Raw genomic sequence first — 14,248 nt, 5'->3', positions numbered from 1 at the left:
CAAAACTGCACAAAACAGGCAGAGTGTAAGAAATGCAGGGCTTATTTATATGTGAAGGAGACCTGTGGTCTCCTGGAGTAATGGTTGGACTTGATGACCTTAAAGGTCTTTTCCAACCTAGTTGATTCTATGGTTCTGTGGTCCTAGTTTCACCATTGTGGGGGTTGGAATGTATTGAAACTGTCGGGGACCATGGGAAGGAGAAACTACAGCTGGCAATTAAGAGTGACCATGAGAAGAAGGAACTACAGCAGGCAATTAAGAGTGACCTGTCCCTGACTGGTACTTGGAAGATGTTGGAACTGGCAAGGAACAAGGACATCGGAACTGGAAAGAGGATGTCGATAAGAAAATCAGATAGACCTTTCACCTGACGTAACTGCAAGGTAAACACAGATGTGCTTGGCTAATTGCTTGGAAGCATATAAATATCGTGTAATCTTTTCAATAAACGATCCAGCTTGCACTCTGCCTCTGGGTCCGTGCCTCCATCCTCACACACCATGACATTTACTTCATATTCAAGCAATCTTTTTTCCAAATTTCTTTCACAATCTTTTCTTCCCTTTGTCTTTTACTTATGATAGAAACAAATTCAGTAGTGAAATAGGCCTGACTATTTGTAAGTGTAGGAAAACTGAAGGAAGTGCTTTATATCTCTTTACCGCAGCCACTGGTGTAATAGTGGAAATAGTTTGGTTAACACTTGAGTTAAAAATAATAATGAAGGGAATTCATGGAGTTTTTTTGATGTGTGTTTGTTTTCTTTTTGTTTTTTGTTGTGTTTTGGTTGGTTTTTGGTTTTGTTTGTTTGTTCGTTTGTTTTGGGTTTGTTTTTTTTGTTTAAATAAATTTGTCATAAGGATAAAGGCCATCAGTGCTTCCTTTCATTCCATTACGTCCACTCTAGCAGCTATGCTGTTTGTTATGTTACCATGTTCTGCATGTTCCTACATCACTGTTCAGCTAGCGTATCTATATTTCTTGTATATATTTTCTGCTTCAGCCAGAGAGGTTTCTTTGAATCTTTAACACATTTTGATTTATCTGTACCCTGCTGGCACCTTGCTTGATGGACATTCTTGTAGATATTCCATAGCTACAGTGTCAAAGAGAAGGCACAATCTTACATTAGTGTTTATATTTATAAAAAGTAGTGGGCTTTGTAAATTCGCAGAAATGTGCATAAATAAGTTTAGTATTACTGTGCTGTATTAATTGAATTGCTCAGGATGGCATATGCAGACGACAGGGTTCATTCCCTTGTATTTAATATATTTTTGTAGATCATACTGCTTTTTGACAATAAAGTTGGAGTTGAATGTATCTTTTTGTGATTTTTTTTTTAATGTATATCATCAGTAATAATAAAATACTGTAGAAAGAGGAGGAAACTGTCTAAATCAGAGTTTGATCAACTGTTCCAGCTTGATAAAAAATTTTAGTGAAGTCAAATGATGAGTTCAGTAGGTTTTGCTTCAGAATACTGATTTAAATTGAAACAATAAATGTTACAATCTGCACAAATAATTATTTCATGTATTCCATTTTGTCTTATGATTTAGGCTTTTTAAAAAGTTACTTGGTGTATACACCTGCTAACTCCAAGTTGGTAATTAGTTTCCAGGTTTGGTCTATTGCAGATTCCTGCCTCTTATATGTCAATTTGTGTTCCCACACATTTGTAAATATCTATTTTCTTGTTCAACTATGAAAGCACTTTAATCTTCTGTATAAAAATTATGTAACTGATTAATTACTAAACTATAACTGAGGCCAGATTGCTATTTCTGCAGAAAAAGCTCGCTACCATTTTTATCTGGGAATGACCTATCTAAATGGATCACCCAGACCTAAATGTCAGATAATGTTCTTTTCAGATGTTACCAATATCCTGGATGCTTCAAAACCTAGGTCATGATAAGGCAGAAGTGTGAATTCAAATTATTTAAACTGAGGCCAAAACCAGATCTTTCTTACAAACAGATTAGTAAACACTTTTGTGTTTGTCTAATATTCTTACTACTTGGCAGTTTTTATATGAACTGCTTTACAAACTTAAGAAATTAACAGTGCTTCAGTTCCTTATGTCATAAATACATCAGTTTATATAAACAGGTGTAGTGGGTGAGGGGAAAGAAAAAGGGCAGTCTGTGTTGATGATAAAGATTGTAAAGAGGGAACTTCTAGCTGGAAGTAGGTTAGCAAGGCTTTGTCATGAAAATTAAGTGTCTCTTGTGTGTCTGCTTTGGTTGTTATCTCCTCTGACATCACCATCATGGTATCAAGTATTCTAGCATATTTTTTCTTTTTCCTTCTTGGGCTCTCATGTTCAGTGGGACCAAGATAGTGAACTTTGCCAATGTGGTTGACAGCTTCAAAATCTCTTGTAGCAGCACAGCGCTTCATTTTAGGCTGTTGAACTGAAAGGAATAATTGGTATTGAACTCTCATCTCAATTTTAAAGGCTTATTCTGCTTCTGTGGCTTCTTAATGGATGTCATGAGTAAACAAGGTTTTTTTTTCTGGTATGTATGAAAGTTCAATAATATACTGGAGGTGCTAAATCCCTTTGAACCTGACAGGTGAACCTCTTCAAGAAGAATATCCTGCCACACATCCCTGTGATGATGTATGCTGATGCAATTTTCCATTTTCAGGGTGTTTGCACAAAGACATAGAATGGATTTGGGAATTTTCCCGCCCGTATCACTGTAGCCCAAGCCAGGTTTTACTGATAGCCCCCAGCCTGTATCCATTTGCACAAGAGCAGCTGAGTCTGGCTAGGAAATTAGACAGGCACAAAAAGTAGACTCAGATTACACTAATGAGCCCATTAAATGAGGCACAGGGAGTCTGTCTGGCCAGAATGAGGAACTGAAAGGGGTCTGGCTGTACTCCTTGCTTTACGACTTTTGCTTCTGTAGCCAGTTTTCAGTTTCTGTATCCTTATGGGGTGGTGGTAGGGAGGTAGTTGCGTTTTTCTTTCCCTCCTCTGATGTATTCTCTTATTTGCAAAAGGAAAAAGAAAATAATCTTTAGCAACATTTGAGGGAAAAAACCTGATGCAATTGATGTTTGCAGGCTATAAAGCTCATGACAAAGCACATTTGCTTTCTAAAATCTTTCAAGTGATATATCTATTCAGTTATGGTCTCTGACAGTGTCCCTGTATGTTTTAAGGATTTGAAAACAAAATTTTTTACTGTTTCAAATCCAGACAAACATCGGTTTGGGTTCTTCAGTGTGTTATTAACTTGTTTCTTGGTAGTTTTTGTTACATTGTCTCTCTTGTTTGTTTTGTAAAAATCATCATTATTATTCAAGAGGACTTTCCTAATATAAAAAAATCTTCTGTTTTTTAAACCTTGATTTGGCATAGCTTAAAGAGTACATTTTCTTTCAGCTCCTAATTCATTTTCACAGTATCACAGTATCACAGTATGCTAGAGATTGGAAGGGACCTCAAAAGATCATCTAGTCCAATCCCCCTGCCGGAGCAGGAACACCTAGATAATGTTACACAGGAATGCGTCCAGGTGGGTTTTGAATGTCTCCAGGGAAGGAGACTCCACAACCTCCCTGGGCAGCCTGTTCCAGTGTTCCGTCACCCTCACTGAGAAGAAGTTTCTTCTCAAGTTTAAGTGGAACCTCTTGTGTTCCAGTTTGTACCCATTACCCCTTGTCCTATCATTGTTTGCCACTGAGTAGAGCCTGGCTCTATCCTCGTGACACTCCCCCTTTATATATTTATATACACTAATAAGGTCACCCCTCAGTCTCCTCTTCTCCAAACTATAGAGACCCAGGTCCCTCAGTCTTTCCTCATAAGGGAGATGCTCCACTCCCTTAATCATCTTAGTTGCCCTGCGCTGGACTCTCTCCAGCAGGTCCCTGTCCTTCTTGAGCTGAAGGGCCCAGAACTGGACACAATATTCCAGATGGGGTCTCACCAGGGCAGAGTAGAGGGGAAGGAGGACCTCTCTCGACCTACTAACCATCCCCCTTCTAATACACCCCAGGATGCCATTGGCCTTCTTGGCCACAAGGGCACAGTGTTGGCTCATGGTCATCCTGTCATCCACTAGGACCCCCAGGTCCCTCTCCCCTACACTGCTCTCTAACAGGTCGTTTCCCAACCTATACTGGAACCTGGGGTAATTTTCGTTGTTCAGAAGAGAAGCTTTCAGCTGCACTTTTGGGGATTTATGCTGATTTGACATAATTTGTTGATGTTGCTTTGCAGTGGTGATATGTATTAGCAATGGCCCAAAACTTAAGCAGAAAGCCAGAAAGGAGAATTTACAAGCAGACCATCAAAAGCCTGCAGCAAATACTTCAGAGCTCTGCCTGGTAGAACACAAGCTAGACAGCTGGAGGTGCAGGTGGTGCTGAGGGCTAATAGAGAGCTGGTAAAAAAATCCTGGGCTTGGATGAGGTGCAGGCTGGAATATGATGAGTGGAGGATTTACTAAGGCACCTTGGGAGATCCTGGAGAGACCCAGTGGAGGGCATGGGGAAGCAACCTGAAACAGACCCCTTAAACCTACTGAGTTCTTACTGTAGATGATATAAGGTAGGTAACCTTAGCCTCATTTTAAACTGGTGTTTGGACGACCTTACTTCCAAAGGTGCATCCCAAACTATATTTTTCTCTGATTTCTGTAATCTTATTTTATGTAATTGATTATAAATACAATACTAAAACTTTTATCAGAAATTGACTTTTTTTTTTTTTTTAATCCACTCTTGAAATAAGCTAGATCTTTCTATTGGATACGACATATGTGTTCCCTGCCTGGAAAAACATCATCCAATATTCTTTTTTTTAACTTCCATGAAAGCAGTCATAATTCACAATAATGCTTTCTGCATTAATGGAAGTTTCATTGATGTAAAGTTGGTGTTGGTACGGTCGGTCAGAGGGATCCCAATACATTGACTTGAATCTGTAAATGGCGGAGGTAAGGACTTCAAGATAATTTTATTTTAAAATAATATTTACAGTAAAGTTATCAGAATGATAACAACACTGACCCATGTATCAGTCTTAAAGTCTAAAACATTTATAGCAAGTGCTACACCTGCATGAGTTTGAATAAATCACTTGGAGATGTTTCTGCAATGTCTGAGTATTGTGTACAAACTTTGAGTAATTACATGGAGCATTCTGATGCACATAGCTAAATACATGACATTTTGAATCTGTGCCTGTAAGAGCTAAATGAAAAACCCTATGTACATTGATGCATACAGTTTCTTGGCTGTGCACAGCGCTCGTGTACTTCGAAATATTGTGTTAGTGTAATTTATTTATTACTGAATTAATAATTATTACTAAATTATGAGGTCTGAACAGATCATGGAGCAGTTCTGATTTGCTGCTGAAGCAGTCTCTCTGGATAGTAAATGAACTTTGAGGGGATATATTTTAATGAATCAGCAGTGGATTCACTGTGAAAATTCTAGCATCTGGCAATAAGAAGGCAAAAGATACTCAATTTCTTTCCTTCCTCCCAGTTGTGAATCCTTTAACGTGCACTGAAAATATCTTCAAAAGGAGGATTGTTTCTTTTTATGGGAGAGAACTTAATCCGAAACTGTTGTTGGGTTGTATGATTTTTCTAGCAAAAGCTTAGCATAAGTTATTTCTCTAGAATATATTCAACATAGAGGAGTTTCATGTCTGTGGTGAGGCTTCTCACAACAGAATGTAGATGTGAAGCCAAATGTTATGTATCTTATCTCCATGTCCATTTTATGTATGGAAAAATGCCTGTGCTTTTCATTAAAGATGTCCTTCTCCAAGCATGCCACTTAAAATGTATTATCCTGGTTTTATATGCAACTGTAATACAAAGCAAATTCACTTCTTGTGAAAGTTACCATTCTACTATTAATTCAGAAAAAAATGTTGCTTATTGTCTCTGAGTACAAGCTCAGGAGTGTTGCATCCCAACTAGAAAGAAGTGCAGCAGAAGGGCCAGGAGACCTCCTTGGATGGATAAGGAAATGCTGAGGAAAATTTGAAGACAAAAAGAGGCTTATAAAAGGCGAAAGCAAGGACAGGCAGCCTGGGAAGAATACAGGAATGTTGTCTGGGAAGGGAGGGACCAGGTTAGGAAAGCTAAGGCACGGTTGGAATTAAACTTGGCTAGGGATGTTAAGGACAACAAGAAGGGATTCTACAGATATGTAGCAAATAAAAGATAGACTAGGGACAATGTAGGCCCCCTCCAGAAGCTATGAGGAGAACTGGCTACACTGGATTTGGAAAAGGCTGAGGTTCTGAATGACTTCTTTGCTTCAGCCTTCACTGGCAAAGGCTCTGACCACACCACCCAAGTCTTGGAAGGCAGACACAGGGACTGTGAGAATGAAGACCTTGCACCCACTGTAGGAGAGGATCTGGTTCAAGACCATCTTAAGAACCTGAACGTACACAAGTCCATGGGACCTGATGAAATCCGTCCGTGGGTCCTGAAGGAGCTGGTGAATGAAGTTGCTAAGCCACTGTCCATCATATTTCAGAAATCATGGCAGTCAGGTGAAGTTCCCAATGACTGGAAGAAGGGAACTACTTTCAAGAAGGGGAAAATGGAAGAAGACCCAGGGAACTACAGACCAGTCAGTCTCACCTCTGTGCCTGGCAAAATCTTGGAGCAGGTTCTCCTGGAAGGCAAGCTAAGGCACATGAAAAACAACAAGATGACCGCCAGCATGGCTTCACTAAGGGGAAATCCTGCCAGACCAATTTGGTGGCCTTCTATGATGGGGCTACAGAACTGATGGACAGGGGTAGAGCAGCTGATGTCATCTACCTGGACCTGTGCAAAGAGTTTGACACTGTCCCACATGACATCCTTGTCTCTCAATTGGAGAGACATCAATTTGATGGATGGACCACTCGGTGGATAAAGAACTGGCTGGATGGCCGCACACAAAGAGTTGTGGTCAATGGCTCAATGTCCGGCTGGAGACCAGTAACGAGTGGTGTCCCTCAGGGATCGGTGTTGGGACCGGTCTTGTTCAACATCATTGTCGGCGACGTGGGCAGTGGGAAGTTTGCCAATGACACCAAGCTGTGTGATTTGGTTGATACGCTGGAGGGAAGGAATGCCATCCAGAGGGACCTCGACACGCTTGTGAGGTGGGCTGATGCCAACCTCATGAAGTTTAACCATGACAAGTGCAAGATCCTACACCTGGGTCAGAGCAATCCCAGGCACAGCTACAGGTTGGGCAGAGAAGAGATTCAGAGCAGCCCTGCAGAGAAGGACTTGGGGGTGCTGGTCGATGAGAAAATGAACATGAGCTGTCTTCAGTGTGCGCTTGCAGCCCAGAAAGCCAACTGTATCCTGGGCTGTATCAAAAGGAGCGTGACCAGCAGGTCAAAGGAGGTGATCCTGCCCATCTACTCTGCTCTTGTGAGACTTCACTTGGAGTATTGTGTGGAGTTCTGGTGTCTTCAACATAAAAAGGACATGGAACTGTTGGACAAGTCCAGAGGAGGGCCATGAGGAGGATCAGGGGACTGGAGCCCCTTCCATATGAAGACAAGCTGAGAAAGTTGGGGCTGTTCAACCTGGAGAAGAGAAGGCTGCGTGGAGACCTCATAGCAGCCTTCCAGTATCTGAAGGGGGGCTATAAGGTTGCTGGGGTTGGACTCTTCATTAGGGACTGTAGTGATAGCACAAGGGGTAACGGGTTCTAACCTAAACAGGGGAAGTTTAGATTGGATATGAGGAGGAAGTTCTTTTCTGTTAGGGTGGTGAGGCACTGAATGGGTTGCCCAGGGAGGTTGTGTATGCTGCATCCCTGGCGGCATTCAAGGCCAGGTTGGAGAGAGCCTTGGGTGGCATGGTTTAGTGTGAGGTGTCCCTTTAGTGTGAGGTGTCCCTGCCCATGTCACGGGGGTTGGAACTAGATGATCTTAAGGTCCTTTCTAATCCTAACTATTCTATGATTCTAAGTTTTGTAATTTCCAAATGTCAGTTTCTTAGTAAACATTTGCTTAATAAGAAAGGCAGTTTCAGAGACCTTAACCACTTTAAATGTGATAGAGGGTTTGTTGTTTTTTGTTTTTGTTTTTTTTTTTAATCTCCATCATACGTTAATGGAAGTTGCGAGTGCCTTTGGATAAAACTAATTTAACATTACTCATGTAATATAATGCTGTATACAATTATGCTTATTCTTCTGCTGTGTGAGAAAGCAGAGCAGCTGAGAGTCTTCCAATAAATGGTCTATTGCCCGTGGAGGATCTGCATAATCAGTTTAAGATATTACGTAAAAAGCGTTGGTCCTTGCATATACATCAAACAAGAGTTTTTAAGAACTTGGAGTCTTAAAAAAATCTGAATCTTAATTCTGTTGTAATGTAGCTGTTGACAGACAATAAACTTGTGAACTTGAAAGAAACCTTTTTCTAATTTCTAATATTGCAATTTCTGGATTTCTTTGTAAATATCAAGATCTTACTCTGTGCACCTGAGTCCTGCTAAAGACCACACAGCTTTATCAGGATCCATTTTGGAAAAACAAACCAAGAACAACAAAAACCCCCAACAAAGCAAAAGAAACCCTCAACTAAGCAACCAAAAAAAACCAAAAGTCAACCAAGCCAAAAAACCCAACCCAAACAAAAAAACCCCAGACTTACTTACTTTTCTACGTCACAAAAACCAAAGGTTTTTGAACAGAAGAGTTATGTTTGGTTTTTTAGTCATTTTAAAAATTGCATTATCCAAGGAAATGGGAAGCAAGCACATGTGCTAGTTGTAATGCCATAACTGCAGTCATTAAGAATTTTGTGAATGTCTGGATTTCATGTAGGCAGAACATTCTAAAGCAACACTTCTGCCTATTGTGATTCTTTTCTTCACAATTTTATTTCAAGCTGGCTTTTCTTTTTCAGCTGGCCTTCATTCAGTGAAGGTGAAATTTGAGCCAGAGTGCCTCTGAAAATTTAATCTAGAAGTACTGTAGTACTTTCTTCTTTTCTGAAAGCGTTATTTATTGACTTCTTGGAATCACTGCAGCAAATCTGTAATGTAAAAGGAATCTTAACTGAAAAGTAAATTGCAGTGTTGTCATGGCCATTCTTGTTTTACTTGTACCTTTGAAGCCTTATTCTGTAAAGCCAGTCCTGAAGGATATTTTAAAAATTCTTATTTATTGGGGTTTTGTATTTTTTTAGAAATATTTTTATTTCTTCCTTTAAATATGACTGCTTCAGGAAAGACACTCTCCTGGAGAGCTGCTTACCTGTTGTTCACTGTTTTCACTAACTACTTCTAGTTCAAAAACTTCCAGTCCTTATATGCTACATGGCTCAGTCCATAGGATTCCTGGATAAAACACATTTTGTATCATCATTTGGGGAATCTAGCATTGTATCTTAAAGAGTTGATATAGCTAAAGTGAGTTTTTTCTTTTTGGTTGGTTAGTTGGGGGTTTCTTTTGCTTTGTTGTGGGTTTTTGTTGTTCTTGGTTTGTTTTTCCAAAACGGATCCTGATAAAGCTGTGTGGTCTTTAGCAGGACTCAGGTGCACAGAGTAAGATCTTGATATTTACATACATGTACAAAGAAATCCAGAAATTGCAATATTAGAAATTAGAAAAAGGTTTCTTTCAAGTTCACAAGTTTATTATCTGTCAACAGCTACATTACAACAGAATTAAGATTCAGATTTTTTTAAGACTCCAAGTTCTTAAAAACTCTTGTTTGATGTATATGCAAGGACCAACGCTTTTTACGTAATATCTTAAACTGATTATGCAGATCCTCCACGGGTAATGGACCATTTATTGGAAGGCTCTCAGCTGCTCTGCTTTCTCGCACAGCAGAAGTGGTGTATTCCATTTTGTAACTGAACACAATTACTGGGTATTTACTCTATATGAAGAAAATAAATTTATCCTGTATGATGGGTAGACTTTCCTGTTTTAGTTAATGAATACAAGGAAACTAAACACTGTGCAAGTACCATGATTACTTGAAAATACATATAGAGAATATTGTTTCATTGTTTCATCTCCAAGCAACTATAGTATGTTCTTATTTGGTATCCATAGAGATACCTAATTTTTCTGTTTCTCCTTTAAGCAGCAAATTGGAGGAGGAATCTGGAGAACTGAGGAGAAAAAAAAAAAAAAATAATAGCCAACACATTGATAATGAAACCATGCAAGACCAAATACCAGGATTTACAAAAGCAAATATGTTGCACAAAGTAACATAAACACTAAAAGAGTAAAAACAAGTTTCAGAGACAGGTATAATTTATTTGTCTCAAAGAAAAGGTTCACTGAACTCATATCGCCAGAGGAGAAGTTGAGATAAGAGTTTTTACTGTAAGTACATGAATGGAGGAAACATCAGTGGCTGACAGGCTACGGAAGAGAAAAATAGCCTCAGTGTAGTGGCAAATCTGTTATAAACTTGCCTTTAGATTGTAAAAGGAATTAACAGTTTGGGAAAGCTTTAAATTAGGATTATGATCCAGGGATTTGGCTGCATGACTTATTCAGACCTAACTAGAAGCAAAGTCTTGAAATTTTGAGACATATTTCTGTGGTCTGGAAAAATGTTATAGCAGTCATTCTATGACATGTGAATGACGGAAATATCATGCTTGCTAGAATAAAAATACACATCACTTTTCTGACAATGTAAATCATGTTTTTCACTGGCTTTCATTGCATTGTCAACAAAAAAACTTCCATGTATTTCCTCTGAGTTGGCTCTATTCCAGATTTTCTGTTTGTTACATTAGGGATTGGATTTGCTTGTTAGTGAAGAGTGAATTTCCTGGATCTGCACTTGATGAATACATAACGGAGGCAGATCAGTTTACGTAAGTGGTTGTATATTCTAAAATGGGGTTATATTAGAGAAATTTTCTTTTTTTAAGATCAGCTGTAGTATCCTCTACCTTTTAAACATTTTTCTTTCCTACAATATTAATATCTTTCAGCTATCTTTTGAGTATTACTGTAAACTCATCCCTTGAAATCAGAGGTTATTGAATTGAAAATAGCTAGTTTGGGATAACTTTAGAAGAGATATAGGTCATGTAAGGTGAGTTGCATATAAGAAGTTGAATCCCTAGAACCAAACACAAATTGTCAGTCTTCCATAGTCATTTTGCTTTGGTCTTTGTAATTATTTTCATGAACAATCTATAGAGAAAGAAGCAACTTCTAAATGAAGGGCTTGGCGAAAGCTTTTGTTTAAAATGAGTTGTCCCACTTAGTACTGTTGTATTGCCAGTCTTCTGACAAGAATTATCAAGGGTGAAATGTACTATAGGTCTAATTTATTCAGTCTTAGAGCAATTAATAATTCAGAAATGTTTTAGTTCTTATTGATGTTTAGCACTACAACTAGACAAATAGTGTATGTACTGTTAGCATCTACACAGGAAATTACTTGAGAGTAGAAGGAAGAATACTAGATTTTTAATTGTTGATTAGAGCACATGCTTTCTAGATTGACCCATTTACCTAAGAACTTTCTGGATTTGTATCATAGCCTGCTGCTTGTTTTGCAGACAATCAGAGAATAGTAATATTGAAGTAGCAGGGATAAAATCGGCTTATTTTCTGTAGGAACTCTAGCAGTCTGAAGGCTGCATCATTGAATAATGACTACATAGCAGTTAATAATGTGAATCTTCATTTATTTAGTAAAATTCAATATCCCTGGCAAAAAAGCCATATTCTTTATGTACAGATGTGCAGAAGAGTGAGCATAGCCAAGAAAATACATGTAGGCTTGCTTATGACTCATCAGATTTGATCATTTGCCTCATTAAATTTTACTGTACCTCTTCACCCAACTGTCATGGTAATAGCTTCATAGTTTTAATTAATTTTTGTACGTGTAAGATATGGTTATTGGGACTTAGTAATATCACCTGGCTTCTTTAAGGTGCTGAAAACTTTATTCGAGTTGTTAAAATAGCACTATGAAATATACGGTATTACAGAGAACATTGAAAATAATGTCGTAAAAATTCATTGTCATGCTATGGAATATGTGGAAGCAAGAGCAGATACGTTATTTCTAACTCTGAAAAACTTGAAGATAAATACATGGTGTCTGTATGGAAAACACATTTCCTCAGTACTGGGGGTTTGTTCCTGTGTCGAAGCTTTGGTCTAAGCTTGGCCATTATTTGTGTAAATGCTAGAATGAACATTTTTTGATTCCTATAGAAAATATTAACAATGTGTTCATGCTTTTTTAGCCCGGTTGACTCAAGCTCAGAGCGTCAAACTTCTGCCTGTAGAATAATACAGGACTAGATTTAATACAAGTTGGTGGAGAACGTTTTGGAGCAGCAATCTATTTACATGTCAAGCATAGAAAATGGAATAATGAGAGATACACTGTTTCTAAAATGACATAAATATGACCCTGATGCTTTTCTTTGTATGCACATTAAAATTATATTTTAAAAGATAATTTGAAAATAATAATAATTCTCATTCTGCCATGTTCCATAAAAGTATATTAATATTTCCATTTGTATTGTGCTGTTATTGGCTTGTTCCTGGATCCAGGACTTTCTTTCTAGTGCTGTGCTACTGGGTAGTCTGTGGTATCCAGCAATTTGCCTGTAATCTTTTATTTATAAATAAAGTTGCTTTTTGTGTCCTGCTTGATGGAGAGAGTCTCCATTCAGGCATGCATGCACAATATAGCTATGTTGGATTAGAAGCCTATTTCTTAATAGTAAACTGAGAAAATGGGGGGTGTTATGTGCTTCTTTTTTTGTTTTGGTTTTTTTTTTTTTTTTACTATTGGTGGGTTTTTTAATGTTTTTTTTGGGGTGTGTGTGGAAGCTTTTAGAAGGACTTCTGAAAGGGGTTTGATGGGGAGAGGAAATATTTTCTTTTTTTCCACTCATTTTCTTACTTGAATAAACTGATTTTGATGAAATAATGCTTTAAGTAGCATCAGTTTGCTTCAGAGTGATGTATTTGCAGTACTTTAAAAAACGCATAACAGGAAAATACAATCAATGAACTGCAACACAAAATGTGTTCAATAGGTGTGGGTTTTTTTCCAGGCATAGATTGTTATTAGGCTGCTAGGCTAAATCATTAATAGAACAGAGTCACGTTATATGTTGGAAGAGAACTTTTTTCTGTTTTATGTTAACACTGAGCAATGTGCTGCAGTCATTGTCTGTGGTGTCTCTAGAGAGAAATGCTGGAGTTCATTTCAGCCCTAAGGATACCACTTAAGCCTTCCTGAATAAACCAGTGGAATATGAACATGCAAGCAACAAGATTGGTTTTCATTCCGATAACATCTGTAACAACTCAGAAAAACTGCCATAAGGCCATAGTGGTATTTGGTAAAGTGAGCAGTCATGAACTTTTAGTTTTACATATTAGAGGCTTTTGAAGAGTAAATTTAGCCCAAATGCAGAGACAGCCATAACAGTTAGTGACATTTTTCAAGTACATCTTTGGTAAGTTGTTCCTGCAGACATGGTATTCATCACCCTCTGAGTCTCTGCTCATAAAGTTAACTAGACAACTATTTTTAACGTTTTGTAAATTCTTTCTCAAAGCGATGGGAACATCCTCCAAAAGGCTAGCTGAATGTTATGGCATGTGTTTGTCTTATTCTCTGAGAGTGTCTCCCCTTTCTTTTTGTTGACATGTTTGGTGTTGCATATTTTGTTTCTGAAGATAGTCATCAAAACGTGAAATTGTGTAAGTATTTCTTAGACTGCCAAATAGGCCCCTGCTTGTTGGTAGGCATGGTGGACTGGTCAATGGTGAAAAATTGGTATCATATTTAGTTTATAAAGGGCAGCCCCTTTTTTATTTGATTTTAGGATAGTTGTTCTAATGGCTGTAGATCTTGCTCTCTTTGCACTCTAAAAAGGGTTTATATAACTATCTAACTATTTTAGATAATAACTGTGTGTAGACTGATTACATATAGCTGCACATATTAACCATAGTTTATATCACTCAATACAGAAAAAGCAAATTTTATGTAAGTGCAGTCATAGAATCATAGAATTGTTAGGGTTGGAAAGGACCTTAAGATCATCTAGTTCCAACCCCCCTGCCATGGGCAGGGACACCTCACACTAAATCATATCACCCAAGGCCTCGTCCAACCTGGCCTTGAACACTGCCAGGGATGGAGCATTCACAGCCTCCCTGGGCAACCCATTCCAGTGTCTCTCCACCCTAACAGGAAAGAATTTCCTTCTTA

At 38.3% G+C, this 14,248-nt stretch overlaps 1 long non-coding RNA gene across 1 annotated transcript in view; it reads right to left on the bottom strand.

Moving 5' to 3' along the window:
- Nucleotides 1–8,893: 8,893 nt before the first annotated feature.
- LOC130607074 (uncharacterized) overlaps nt 8,894–14,248 on the bottom strand; it is an 81,786-nt gene continuing 76,431 nt past the window's right edge. The window contains exon 3 of the long non-coding RNA XR_008974155.1: nt 8,894–9,148. This is a non-coding gene — a long non-coding RNA (uncharacterized LOC130607074). The remainder of the gene's footprint in view (nt 9,149–14,248) is intronic.

The sequence above is a fragment of the Pezoporus wallicus genome, unplaced genomic scaffold (assembly GCF_028554395.1).
Source record: "Pezoporus wallicus isolate ANWC-B61680 ecotype Strahan unplaced genomic scaffold, APGP_CSIRO_Pwel_v1 contig_1181, whole genome shotgun sequence".
Lineage (NCBI taxonomy): Eukaryota > Metazoa > Chordata > Aves > Psittaciformes > Psittacidae > Pezoporus > Pezoporus wallicus.
Note: the sequence above shows the minus strand (reverse complement) of the source record. Positions and strands in the feature narration are given on the sequence as shown.